This window comes from Rattus rattus, chromosome 9 (genome assembly GCF_011064425.1).
Source record: "Rattus rattus isolate New Zealand chromosome 9, Rrattus_CSIRO_v1, whole genome shotgun sequence".
NCBI lineage: Eukaryota > Metazoa > Chordata > Mammalia > Rodentia > Muridae > Rattus > Rattus rattus.
The window spans coordinates 17,437,510-17,452,528 of NC_046162.1; positions in this window are offsets into that span (position 1 = coordinate 17,437,510).

The window sequence follows — 15,019 nt, forward strand, 5'->3', positions numbered from 1 at the left end:
GGTCTAGGGATGACTGTGAGGGTGGGGATCTGGGCTGTCGAAGCCTGAGGCTTGGCCTTTCTGTGGTCCCTGAGTCAGCAGAGTCCCAGACAAAGCTCTGTGTCTCTGAGTGGCCCCATTTGCTGTTTTCTGAGGAGACTTTGCCTCAGTGTAGACAGAGCTTCCACCGTCCTGGAGAAGCAGTTTGGGAGGCAGTAAAGCCATCTGTCTCTGTCAGTAGAAGACATGTCCTCTTGTACTCAGCGGGGCATCAAGTATTGGGGACTTGGAGGTAATAGAGCCCAAGGACGATTTGCTTGGAAACGCACAGTTGGAAGACGAAAAGGGAGGCAGCCCCGCCCCAGGTCTCAACAGCCCTCTGGGTTTCAGCTTGAGTCATTTTGTCAGATCTCATGGCCACTGACAGCTCTGCGGGGACACTGAGGGGTGTGACACAAAGCATGGGAGACACAGTGAGATTGGGAAGTCATCTGAGAAGGCAATGGTGCGCCTTTGAATTCGGCCAGTACAGTAGCCAACCCTCGCTGAGCACTTGCTGTCTGCCAGGAGCCATGAGAAGCGTTTCAGACCTCTCCGTTTTTTCTATCTTTAGAATAAAAACGGTTGCATCTTCTGTCAACATCTAGAGTATATTTAGCATGTCCTTCAACTACGGGTATAGCAACAAGCCGCAATTCACAACTATTCACAAGGATGACTTTGGCCCTGGGTATCCCAGACTGAACCGAGGAGAATGCAGAATGGAATAGAAGGATCTATCTCCTCTACTTCGGCAAGCTCAAGAAACGGGCGTAGAAGTACGATTTTTTCGTTGTTGCTTTATGAGCCATGTTGGCATAATCACTGAAGGAAGATGTGTGGCTCACGGCCAGAGGGACAGTGTGAGCAACGCTTCCAGGATTTCGCTGGTGGAAATTTCCACAGATGTGTCTTCAGGGGAGGAGGTCAACTTACTGGATTTGTATGGAACTATGAAGAGGGCTCTGATTAATTTGTTAGTTCTCTTTCTCTCTCTCTCTCTCTCTCTCTCTCTCTCTCTCTCTCTCTCTTTCTCTCTCTCTCTCTCTCTCCATCTTTCTTTCTCTTTGTGGTGGAACCAAGGGTCCTTTGATATGCTCGGAACTCTGCAGATCAGCTAAAAACGTACCATTTTAAACTGCAAAACTTATTGATTTTAGTTTTTAATATGATGACTATTATCAACAATTATTTATTTAGATTCTTAAGGATGGCCTCAGGTAGTCCAGGCTAGCCCAAACTCACTTTGTAGCACAGCGCCGTCATAATTCCTGACCCTTTTGCCTTTGCCTTATTTTTTTTTTTTTCTTTTTTCCGGAGCTGGGGACTGAACCCAGGGCCTTGCGCTTGCTAGGCAAGTGCTCTACCACTGTTGCCTTTGCCTTATAAGCACTAGGTTATAGGCATCTATCACCAGGCCTGGCCTCAGTGAATATTTTCATACATTCGAAGAGGTATGCATGCTCTGATTCTAGAACACTTATCACGTTGAAGAACACTTCTTGGCATAAATTCTTTACACTGGCCCCTGGCTCTGGTCACCACAAGTCTACTTTAAAAAATGTTATTATTGGGGTTGGGGATTTAGCTCAGTGGTAGAGCGCTTGCCTAGCAAGTGCAAGGCCCTGGGTTCGGTCCCCAGCTCTGAAAAAAAGAAAAGAAAAAAAAATGTTATTACTGTAAGTGTGTGCGTATGTGTACCTGGGTAGAGGCCGTGCATGTGTGGAGGCCAAAGGACAACTCTGCGGAGTCCGTTCTGGGACGGAGCTCTAGGGAGTCAGGCGTATGCAGCAGCTGCTCTTTACCTTTGTGTAAAGAGCCTCAGGGCCGTGAGATGACCCAGGAGAGCAGGTGCTCACCCCCAAGCCTGGGGACATGAATTCAGTCCCTGGGACCCACGTGGAGGAAGGAGAAACTGGCCCTTTCTAGTTGTCCTCTGACCTCATCACGCATGCTCTGGTATGCACATGTGCACACATACACATGCATGTACACTAGATACACTAAATGGTGGTGCGCACCTTTAACCCCAGCACTAGGGAGGCAGAGGGAGGGGGATCTCTGAGTTTGAAGCCAGCCTGGTCTACGGAGTGAGTTCCAAGACAGCCATGGCTACACAGAGAGATTCTGTCTCAAAAAAATCAACCAACCAACCAAAGAAAATAGAAAGTGCCTATGGGATGGCAAATAACTTAATCATTTATTTATGCCTGGTCCATTTCCTACCTTTTGTTTTTCTTACTGTGTTATTACGTGACTACAACCCTTCAAATGACATTGAGTAGAAAAAAAGCAGGGCTACCTGTCACTCTTGTCCTGTTCCTGATGTTCAAGGGGTCAGTGTGTGTGTGTGTGTGTGATGTGGTGTGTGTGTGTGTGTGTGTGTGTTCCTGATTCTCTGGAGTTGGGGTTACAAATGGTTGTGAGCCAACTGACATAGGTGTTTTGAACCAAATTCAGGTGTGAGTATTCTTAACGACTGAGTTAAGAACACCAGCTCTCTAAAAAATATATATATATATATATATATATATATATATATATATTAAGGAAATCTATTCTTACTTAGTTGAATACTTGAAACTACTATCAACTATCAACTGTCGTCAGTTTTGTAGCGTTTTCTGCATCCGTGGACTCAGATCTAGTGTGGTTCTAGGCTTAATTACACTGGCTGATCTGCCCACTCCCATGGTGCTGTGGGTTGACCCATGTATACGCCCAGTTCCACATTACTAAAATCTCTAATATGGTGACAGCCTTGTATTTTTGGAATGGCTGAGCTGCACATGAGAGGGAATATAAACTTAGCAGAGAGCTCTGGGAACTCGGGCAGGACACAGAGAGGCCAGAGCAGGCAGGACTTGCAGAGCGGTCTTAGGAAGAGAACCACGTGCTGCGGGACACTGGAGGTGGCTGTGGAATCCTAAACCTCTTAGACACTGAACAAAGGTCCATGGGGCTAGTCAAGGAGCGGTCGGAGAACTATGAACCACATTATTCCTGGAGCTTGTAGAGGGTTAGGAAACATTTGACTTTGCCCAACTGGAGTAGAAAATCCCTTAGGCACATGTAAAACATCCAGGAGAAACTTCAAAGGTTAACCCTAGCAGCCAGTGTGTTTCTAGAGTAAAGGCTACTGAAGGCCTTAAGAGCATCTCTCAAAAGAGTCAACTGTATCTGCAAGTAGCCTGCCTCCTGTCAAACAAATTTCAATGCTCTTAAAAATTAACATGATCCCCAACGCTGCAAATATATACACATACATAAATATATCTGTGCACACACATATTAAAGAAACACACACTCACACACACACACACACACACACATGCACACGCACACACACATACACGTTTCTTTAAAATATAACTGCCAGGTGGTTGTGACACACGCCTTTAATCCCAGCACTCAGGAGGCAGAAGCAGGTGGATCTCTGTGAGTTTGAGGCTATCCTAGTCTACAGAGTGAGTTCCAGGGCAGCCAGGGCTACAGTTTTTCCTCTAAGGAAACCAAAATAAGTAAATAAATAAAAGATAACGGCGTCAGGGATGGTTTACTTGTAGCAGATGATAAAGTCAGGACAGCTACAGAATGAAAAAAAGGAAAGGAAACAGAGTCTCAAAGAATTAGCAGAAATACTGTATTTTTAAAAACCATCACTGCATCCGAGTTTTCTTCTTTTTGCTCCACACTTTATAGTGGTGAAAAGAGCCGAGAATAAAGAGAGGTGATACTAATGAAGAAAGAAAGAAAGAAAGAAAGAAAGAAAGAAAGAAAGAAAGAAAGAAAGAAAGAAAGAAAGAAAAGCAAACTAGGAGCCCGTATTTCCTTGAATCCCTGGAAAGGTTACGTGTGGCCACCCGAGCTCTTTCTGGCCAATGCCCAGGGCTGGAGGTGGCTCTCAGGAGACATAAAGGCAGAGATCAGGCCTCTCCTCTCCCCTCCTCCTCCACACCTGGAATCCTGGCTGGAGCCTGGCAGTTATCTTGGATAAAAGGCGAACTTTGTACCTCCGACCTTTACTCTTCCTTCCTGGGCAAAGAGAATGTAAGAAGACCTAAGGAACTTGGCTCCCTGACCCCGTGGGTCACCAACTCCGAGCTGCACCTTCTGGACATATAGCAGCAAGGAAAAGAATACATCTTGTTAAGCCACTGTCTGGGTGGATTCCTCTAGCTCTGTTCTAACTAGTGCGATTCGTTATTTGAAAGAGTCAGGTAGTTATTAAACCCCTGACACGATGACATAAAAAAGAAAACATTAATGAACAATACAGTCGTTAAAGGACGGAAGAAGGGTTGTTGTGAACAGCCCTGCCTTAGTGTGCAAGAACGTAAGCACTGGTGCTCTGACATACGAAGAGTCAGCAGACCAGTGGGTCCCTGAGACTTGGTCAGAAGGAGGGGGCTCATAGTGGTGAGGACAGAGGTCACTTCAGTCAGAGGCAAGCGTACCTAGATTGTCTGCAGCTGCTATCAAAGACTTCGAATGCACTCTTGGTGCTGGCCTGACAGGGTCAAGGTACAGATGAGCCCACAGGCTTTGGTTTATTTGTCGTATGTATGCTGGGAAACTGCGGAGAAACAAACCAGGAGTTCAGAGGGGCAATCGTGACAGTTACCAGTCAAGATGGCCACAATTGGGTGAAGGTAGACATTGCATAGTATAGCAGAGATCTTGGGAGAGATCATGAATACCATGACAGAGCATGGAAACCCTTTTTGTCAAAAAAAAAAAAAAAAAAAAAGGGGTTGGGGATTTAGCTCAGTTCACATTAAAAAAAAAGAATAGTTTTTTTTTGGGGGAGGAAATTATTTATAGGAACTGTGACTAGAAAGCAGTCATTTGTATGTGAGTATTCATGTTATGCACAAGTCAGGGCGCTCAGGTGTTTGTAAGTGAAGGTGCAGACAGATAAACAGAGTTCGGAGGGTATATGCCCATATCTCAAGATAACAGCCTTCAAAGCGAATGAAACTTTCTTTCTCAGTATCGAGGGAGCAGGGTCACAGTCACCTGCATTCAGGAATTTGAGACTAGCTTGGGTGACAAGAACAAGATCCTGCCTCAAAACCCAAACCCAAGCCAACTGAGACACAGCACATACAACCACACAGTACACCAGGAACAGTATGCTAGGTGGGATAACCCGCGTATAAACCAGGTATTTACTTGTATGAGTTTTCTAGAATGGTCAAATTTATGTATAAACAGAACAGAGACTGGGCTGGGGAGATAGCTCAAAAGATAAAGATCTGTCTGTGAAAGGTTGAGGACCAGAGCTGAGATTCCCAAGTGGGCAGGTGGGCGTGGGTGTCCTCCTGTGACCCCAACACGAGAGAGAGAGAGAGAGAGAGAGAGAGAGAGAGAGAGAGAGAGAGAGAGAGAAGAGATGCTCTGAGAAAGCTGACTAGATTATCTAAATTCTGCAGAGTCAAGAGTAGTGAGAGACCCTGCCTCAGTGAACAAGTGACGAGTAATAGAGGAAGACACTGAACATCCCCTTCAGGGTTCCACATGTATATGCACACATGTGAGTTCATAGCACATGTAGAACACACAAACATGAGAAAGGGGCCGGAGAGATGGCTCACCTTCAGTTCCCAGCACCCACATCAGGTAGTCCTCCTACAGGGAATCCAAGCCATTTGGCCTCCATGGGCAGTGCACTCCCATGTAGATGCCTTACAGACACACAAGTGCTCACAGAACTACAAATTATAAAATAATTTTGTAAAAGAGAGAGAATAGAACAGCCTTAGTCATGGACTTGGGGACGTTCACCTTTCATGGGGGGAGTCTGTGTTTAAGAGATGAAGTTTGTTAGATGGTAGTTGTACAATGATGTGGACACATTCAGTGTCACAATAAGATGTATCTTCACAACCATTTACATTGTTATTACGGTGTATGATTGTTAAGATGTATCTTCACAGCCATTTACATTGTTATTACGGTGTACTGTCTTACCAGTGATTGTTTTTCTATTTAGCATTGTCAGGCCTCTATGCTAATAGAAACAGAATGCTGGCCATGACATTCTAAAACATCTAGGCTGGTTCCTTCTGTCCTTGTCCTATCTGGGCACTTAAATGATAGGAGGAAGATGATGCAGAGATAGGACATGATAGCAAGGCAGGCACAAAGCCAGGGACCATGGTGTGTTCCCATAATCCCAGCATGCAGCAGGCTAGAGCAAGCGGATTTTAAGTTAGAAACTAGATATTTAAAAGAGGAAGAAAGAAGCCCCTAGAACTATCTGCTCTACCTTGCCACCAGAGAGGCTGTGCCCATTTCCTCAGGGAGCCAGCAGGGGCTTCTGTTTAGTTGCCTCATGTGAGCGGGGCTTTCTGACCTGGCCTGCTCTTGGAGTTTCTGTGGGAGTGACATTCATTTGACACCAGGCTGAGAGCAGGGCTCTAGGACAAAGCCACCTCCCTCTGCCTGCCTTGCAGAACCTGTCACTGGATGCTGCTTACCTGGACAGCTTACCTAGAGAATTACCTGAGTCTCAAAAATGCACCAGGAATTCACTTTGGAGCATAGCACATTCCAGATCCCTGTTGTTGGGCGCCGCACCCAGATTCCAGAGGAGAGCCTCAACAGCCCTGGCTCCTCCTGCAGGCCTTCCCCAGCCTCTCAGGTGTATCTGCCTCGTGACTTTGGACCAGGTGCTGTCATGCCAGGATGCGGCTGGCTTCTGCATTTCTGAGTGACGTCCCCTGTTCTGGGCAGGAGGTAGACCTCTTCCCCATCTCCAGCCCTCTTCTCTGACTGCCCGGGCTCTATTTTGGTAATAGGTATAACCTGGTGAGTCTGTGAAACATAGTTTGTCAAGGACTCTCCAGGCACTTAAACTCCACCATCAATCTCCTAAGGGTTTCCGTTTGACCTCTGAGCCTCCTCTCAACCTGCCTTTCCTGTGGCATTTCCAGATGTTTCCTCCTGTGCCCTGTGCTGTGGTTTTCCTAGCCTGCTCATCCCCCACAGCGCAGCCTACATTCTTGCCTGGCAGAATGTCCTTGTGGGTCCTGGCTACCAATCTTGTGGTATTAGAGTTATTCAGAGAAACAGCACGGAGGGAGTAGATATACAGCTAGGTCTGTACCTCCTACCCACCTAAAAATGTCTGTCTGCCTGTCTGCCTGTCTGTCTGTCTGCCTGCCTGCCTGTCTATCCGTCCATCTTCTATCACCAGTATCTAGAAATCTATTACCTGTTGTCATTTCCTTATCATCTATATGTCCATCATCAAATATCAGTTTATTTTAAGGAATCGGCTGCCATGATTGTGGGGGTTGGAGTCTCAAGGAGCAGTTGTTGTTACAGTTATTAATCTGTGGGCAGAATATCTTCTTCCTCAGAGAGCCAGTCTTTTTCTCTTGAGACTTTCAACTGATTGGATGAAGCCCACCTATGTTATGGAAACTTATCTACTTTATTCAAAGTCTACCAACTTAAATGTTAAACACATCTAAGGGGAAAAAAACAAAACAAAAACAATCCCCAAACAAAAATATTCCCCTAGGAGTATCTAGACTGGTGTTTGTTTATGCGCTGAGGTCCCGGAGTCTGACCTTGCAGACAGATACATTTAGCCTTCACACAGGGCTTCTTCAGGGCTTACCTCCAGTGCGGTAGGTAGGCTCGTAACAGGCAGGCATTAGTTAAATATTCGCCACTCACCAGGTACTGCATTCAGTTCTCTTTGGCCTTTTTGATGTAATCTTCACCATAGCAGTATGGTGTGGGTTCCTTGGTCGTCTTCAGTGTACAGAAAAGAGGGTTAAGGTTGAGAGAGGTTGAGTGACTGGTTCAAGATCACACAGGAGCTGAGGAACAGGTTGGAGGTCAGGAGCTCCCACTGCAGTGCCCACTGCATCAGCTGCCTCTTTCAGAGCCCACACAGAACGCCTTTCCAACGTAGACTTATGGACTGTTTACAGGTCTCGGAGGTAGTTTTCCATTGTCTGCCCGTGTCATTTTCCTACTCGTTGGAAACAATAGTAGGTTTTTTGCATGTGAGTAAAACCCCAGATTGCATGTGGCCAGGCATCTTGGACATCTCTCTTCTTTGTCCCGGCTTGAATACCTGGACATTTATGCAAAGCCCTGTCACTGACTACAGGGCCCTGAGTCCTAGCTTCAGCTGATAAGGAGTGGGGAGGAAGCCTGGCTCTGGGTTGTGAAGTCAAATGAGGTTAGTTAGCCCCAGGAGGGCACTGTGGCCTGGCCTAGCAGAGGCCATCAGCCCAGTTCCCCGCCCTCTCTGGATAACTGAGTTGCTCAGGAATGCGATCCGAGCCCTGTCTTAGCAACGCTGCCCCGAGCTCCAGCCTCTCTGACCCTTACAAACCACAACTCTCATACTGGTTGCTCCAAGAGCCAGCATGCTGGCCCCTGGCCAGCCTTGGCCCCAGGGGATGGAAGCCGCTTTCTCACTGCCTGCCCCACCAAGGTCTGGCCTGAGGGACAGAGTGACTCTGTGGGCTTAAGTCAGCATTTTCCTTGAAGTAAGTGGGTAGCATCTCCCACAAATGATTTGTCCACCTCTCAACTCTGAGCACCTGTGCGTCTGATCTCATTTGGAAAAGACGTTTGGGCACATAAGAAAGCCAGGGATCTAACGACAAATCAAATCATTCTCCCCTTTCTTTCCCCTCTCTCCCCCGAGTCTGACCTTAAACCCCAGTTCCTCAGATTGCTGTGCATGCTCACGAACCTAACACGTAGGCCAGGCTGTTCTCAAATTTGTTAGGTAGCTGAGGATGACCTTCGACTTCTGTTCTCCCTGCCCCCACCTTTCAAGGATAGGACCACAGCAGGTTTTGTGTGGTGCTAGACCCAAGCCCAGGGCTTTGTGCATGTGTACGCACTAGGCAGGTAAGTACAATGACTCAGCCACATCCTGGAGCACAGGAGGTTTTTGGGTTTTGGGTATTTTGTGGGGGTGGGTGAGGGTGGGAGTAGGAAGATCTCACTAAGCAGCCCTGGCTAAGCTGGAATTCCCAGTGATCCTCCTGCCTCTGCCTCCTCAGTGCCAGCATTAGTGGTGGATACCATCATACCTGCCCACAGGTATCCTTTAAAAAGAGAGATATGGGAGGTGTATGCAAAGAGATGAATATGAAAGTCAGACTGCTTCAGGTAAGACATACCGAGACGGGCTAGAGGCTTGAGGGCCAAGGAAGTATCCTTTTGTAGAGCCTGTGGAGGGAACCTTTATTAGAGGAAGAGTGTTTTCCCCTGGAATCTGCTAGCACCTTGATCTTAGACTTCTGGCACCAGACTGGGAATGAACGTGTGTCTTTCATCATAAGCTGCCCACTTGTGTGATTTGATAGCAGTCCTTATATATCAATGCCTCTCATCATGGGCCTGGGGTACAGAGAAGCAAGCCTGTGCAGTGTTGCCTGGCTGTCCTGCCCTGCCCTGTGAGACAGTTTGGGCTAGCCTGTTCCTTAGCTCCACAGCACTTCAGGTACCCAATAAAACCTGGGGGGACTCGAACTGGAAGAGACAGACAAACACAGGACACCCAGCTGTGGTGGAGATGGTCTCCAAATTCTAGTTCTAGGATTTGTGGGCCAAAGCCTGATTTCCTTGAAGGCTGTTGGAGGACCGAGGGGAATTATAGAGGGACAATGGCAGGCACGGGGAGGTGAGGGTCAATGGTGGCTGTTGCTCTCAGGGCAGAGCAGAAAAAAAAATATGGGACTAGGAAACATGGAGTGCAAGCCTGGGTACACCCCAGCATGGCCTTGCCAAGAGCTCTGCCTGCACCCATTTTCACTTCAGGGGCTGGAGTGTCCTACCCCTCCCCCAGCCCCCATCACAAGACTATCATGAGACTCATAGGAAGGAGGTTAGACACAAAACGTTTACAAACTATGCTCACAAGTCCAAGCTGTGCACACCCTGGTCACACAGTTATTTTTTTTGTATTTTTTGATTGTGAGCCTAGCCTTTAACGGCTGAGCCATCTCTCCAGCCCGGTCACACAGTTATTATCTGTGTCCCAGTGTGTTTGGACCCTGGAACCTTCAAAAGTGCCTTCGTGCCATCCGAATCAGTGGGAGGGGCAAAGGGAAGCTCTCAAGTCTTCAGTATTAACTAGATTTGGATTGTGCTTATTGAAGAGACTTGGCTCTGGGGATGGAGAGGTGGTTCAGTCCTTTAGCGCACTTGTTGCTCCTCCAGATGAGCTGCATTAATCCTGGTACTCCTGTGGTGGCTTATAGCCATCTGTAACTCCAATTCCAGGGGATCCGATGTCCTCTTCTGATCGACAGACATCAGGGATACACAATGCACATACACATACGCAGGCAAATATTCATTTACATGCAATAAAAATAAAACCTGGCTCTAGAATGGAGATTAAAACCGTCTTTCAGCCCATAACTCAAAAAAAAAAATTTTTTTTTTAAAGCCTGGTGATGGTGACACACATCTTTGATCCCAGCACTCTGGAGGCAAAGGCAGGTGGATCTCTGAGTTCAAGCCCAGACTGGTCTACAGATTGGGTTCCAGGACCACCCGAACTACACAGAGAAGCCCTGTCTTGAAAAGCAAACAAAAAATTTAAAAAGATTTATCTTTATTATTTTTAATCATGTGCGTATGTCTGTGTGTCTATGTGCACGCAGGCACTGGCACCTGTGGAGCCAGAAATGTCAGCTCTCCTGGAGCTAGACTTACAGACAGTTGGGATCTGCCTAATGGCGGTGCTGGGAGTCGAACCCAAGTCCTCCAGAAGAGCAGCATGTGCCCTTGGCCACTGAGCCATTTCTCCAGGCTCAGCTCACAGCCTTCTGGGTCTCACACTACGGTCACCAACTGACTTCCTACAGCAGCTCTATGGAGAGATCCTTGTCCAGGAGCCAGGTTGCTTCGACACTGGCCTTTCCTATACCCGTCCCTGCTCTCCCACCTTAAACTGCGTTGTGGTGAATCGTCAGCTCCAGGCTGTTAGAATACTGAGAGGGAACAGGTTCTTCACGCTGGACACGTGAATGAAAGCATGTCACAGAACAGTTCCAGGGCCATTCCCGTGAATCTTAAGAACTTGATATTCCTGTTCCCCCAAATTCCTGGTTACAGAGGTGTAAGGGGGGCAGTTGTATAAGGTGAGGGGTGAAGCAGGGAGAGGCATAAAAAAGAAAGATCAGAGGAACTGGAAATTTTAAAGTAGCTCTTCCCACATAATGGGGCGGAAAGTCCTGCTTCTCTTTGAGTGCATACCCCTCCCCTACCCAGAACTTACCTTTCCTCTTGACCCTAAGGCTGCCGGTTATGGCTCCTGCTCTGCTCTGCTGAAGATGCTGGTCTAAGTCTCTGTCCAGTCACTCTCCTCCTCTCTCCCTCCCTAATGGGTTCCTCTCACAGGCACTTCTCATATCCGGTTGTGCTGGACTGCAGAGGGCGGAGGGGGGGAGCCCTCGCCATCGGGACATGCAGGTGGTCGCTTCTCTCCTGAACATTCTGGGCCTGTGATTATTCTGCTTCTTAACTGGGAAAGCACAAGCAACAACAATAACAGAAGTTGTCTCACGTAAAGTTACTTTCTTAGGGCGGACACAGTACAAAGTATCACTGACCAGGCGGCTCACCCAAAGGAAACTTTTTTTTTCTTTTTTCACAAATCTAGATGCAAGAACTCTGAGACTGGTTTTCAAACAGCCATCTTTTCTAACCGTGCCTTCCCTATATACCTATCTGCCACCAAAGTTCTTCTTATAAAGCCAATCATTTTGGATTTTGGGTTAGGCCCTACTCTAACAACTTCTCCTCTCCAAACACCCTCTTTTCCAGTGCACTCAGTGCTGAGAGAGTGGGGCTTAGCGTGTTAACAGATGAGCTTGGAGGCGATGTGATCCAGTCCATCCCAACACCGTTCTAACTGTTAGGTGTATCTCTGTATCTGTAAGTGTTTGCTGTATCTACATTGTATGTATAACTGTCCCCACCATCCATCTCTAAAACTGGGCCAGGGCCAGACTGGTGGAACTGAGGAGTAACTTCAGGAGCCCTGTCCAGGTGGACAGTCGATGATCCCAGTGGGTGTCAGCATGGGTGTCATAGGTAGTAGAGTCCTTCTGTCTGTCAAGGACTTTCACCACGTCCCTGTTAGAATTTGACACCAGTTCAGAGGTAGTGTCAATGCCATGAGGGTCGGAGCACCGCAGACTGGTAGTAACTTTAGTGTTAGGGAGCCTGGTTCCCACCCTTGACTGCAGCCTGGTGTGGCCATGAAGAAGGAGGGCTCCTGGAATGTCATCCCCAGGGGAGCACTGCCCTGGGCTGTGCTGGCTGCTTGCAGTGGTTTGCTGGCTCTGCATGGCTCCACAATGAAGGGACAGACTATCCTACCAGTCTTCATTAAGGCTGTTGGTGTCCTCTTCACTTCTTATATTGATTGTTCTGCAATATAAGAGGGCCCCAGCCAGCTAAGCCCTAAAGAGGGGGCCTGGCTCCCGGTTACCCAGTTGCCATCTGAGGGATCATTGCCTACCCCAGCCACAAAGTGAGCTGCCCCTCAGTTCTTCCTAGATGGTTTACCTCCAAAGGTGGCCTGGTGCCTACATAGCCTTGATACCTTCCAGGGAGGGCTTCTTCCTTGTTCTGTGGTAGGGTGAGGCATCCCAAGGCATGGTCACATTGAGTCCTCTGTTAGTCTCTCAGGGCACCACGGCATCACAAATGAGATAAACTCTTGTCCCAGAGCCTTCCTGTATACTCAGATAAGTATTGAAAGGCAGTTTTGAAGTACAAAAAACAAAATAAAAACTGAACCTGTACCTGTTTAGTAGCTCTCTACTTCTTTTGCTTAGCATAATGTCTTCAAGGTACACCAGTGTAGTGGACTCAGAAGTTTCTCTTCTTTTACAGGCTGACTCATAGTCTGTTGTGTGCAGGGAAGCAGTTGAATCTTTTAAGTTTATTTTTAGTTTACCAACTCAGCACGCTACTTTGAATATAGGGTGTAGGGCCAACCTCTGTTTAAATTTGGTGAGTTTACCTGCGTGGGGTTGGGGTGGGTCCCGAAAAAAACTCTAGGTATCCAGTACCACTCCAAGGACCAGGACCTTCAGCTTTGGTTCTTTTTTTTTTTTTTTTTTCGGAGCTGGGTATCGAACCCAGGGCCTTGCGCTTCCTAGGCAAGCGCTCTACCACTGAGCTAAATCCCCAACCCCAGGACCTTCAGCTTTAATGAAAGTATAAAACAGAATCTCCTAGTTTCTAAAATATGGCAGGTATAGCTTAAAAGCAGAACTCTTGTTTTTAGTTGAAGAGTTAATGCCCAAAGAACACCAAGGTGCCTAGAAAGTTACCCATCTCTTCCCGGTTACCTGAGTTGGGCTAAGTGGAATGCCCTGGAAAGATTTTGGCATAAGAAGGAAGTGACTCAACCCTCATATCTGCTTCTAAAATATCATGGTCTGGACTAGAAGGAACTTGGGTCAAGTATACAGTCTCTGTGGAGGGAGGCACAGAAGGACTTGGGTTTCCTTTGTCTCTGGAGAAAGCAGAACAAATCTTGAATTTGCCATTGCATGAATCTTTAAGAATCTTTCGCTTCCTTTTCAGTTGTAGTTGCCTTAAGCTCCCTCCATGTAGAAAATGGCTACCCTAAGCCAAAAAGGGATGAAAGGTTCAAAGAAAGAAAGATGGCTGGGAACCCCCAGATACTCTACATCTGGCCCATGGACTGGTTGAGTGCTTACCACTGGGGCATGGATGTGTTGGGTACTCTGGGGACACACTCCACGCATGATCACGAAGAGCTGGTGGTGCAGGAGGAACTGTGGAACGATTCAGTTCCCACCTCCGGCCATCTGCTCAACTCCTCCCCGATATATACTGCATTTGAGGAAGACAAAACTCTTTTCTGAGTGATGCAGAATGCTGAAGTAAAGCCTGTGAAGTATAACACCTCCATGTGAGTCGGTAGTGCATATTGCCAGAGCTTTATTCCACAGATGGATGTCTCTTTCAGCACCACTGTAGCCTGTTAGAGAAGATTCCGTGTCTGGCCATTGCTGTGACCAAGTAGAACCCAGATGGAACTCAAGCCCTGGAAACCCGCTGGCTCCTTCAAGGTTAACTGTCTTATAGCTGTGGTTGGGAGGATACAGACGTTGCCTTAGATGATATGGCTGTTCTCTCCTCCCACCCCAAGATGGCAGGTAACCCCCAGATACTCTACATCTGGTTCACAGATTGATTGTGTGCGGTTGTAGTCAGGGTTTCTATTCCCACACAAAACATCATGACCAAGAGGCAAGCTGGGGAGGAAAGGGTTTATTCAGCGTACACTTCCTGCATTGCCGTTCATCACCAAAGGAAGTCAGGACTGGAACTCACACAGGGCAGAAACTTGGGGGCAGGAGCTGATGCAGAAGTCACAGAGGGATGCTGCTTACCAGATTGCTTCCCCTGGCTTGCTCAGTTTGGTTCTTTCTTCCTTTCTTTCTTTCTTTCTTTCTTTCTTTCTTTCTTTCTTTCTTTCTTTCTTCCTTCCTTCCTTCCTTTCTTTCTTTCTTTCTTAAAATGTGAATCGTGGAAACATTTATTAAACATTTCCTTTACGTTACAGCACAGATAGAATAATGGCTACAGCATACAAATACTCAAGTCTTACTTTTTTATATCAAAAAACATTTTGTTCACCTGCTAGTTTAATAAGTAGTTCTGTTAAGTTATGGCTTGAAACAGCATTGAGTGAATCGTGATTCTGTTCCCTGGGCTGCCTAGTTTTATATCAGCCTGACAAAACTAGTGTCATCTGAAAGGAGGAATGTTAATTGAGGAAACGTCTCCATAAGGTCAGGTGTTTTTGTTTTTTTTTGTTTCTTTTCCTTTCTTTTTTTAATTGGATATTTTTATTTACATTTCAAATGTTATTCTCTTTCTCGGTTCTGGCCATAAGCCCCCTATCCCAACCCCCTACCCTTTTTTTTTTTTTTTTTTAGGGTTTTTTTTTTTAAATTTTTTT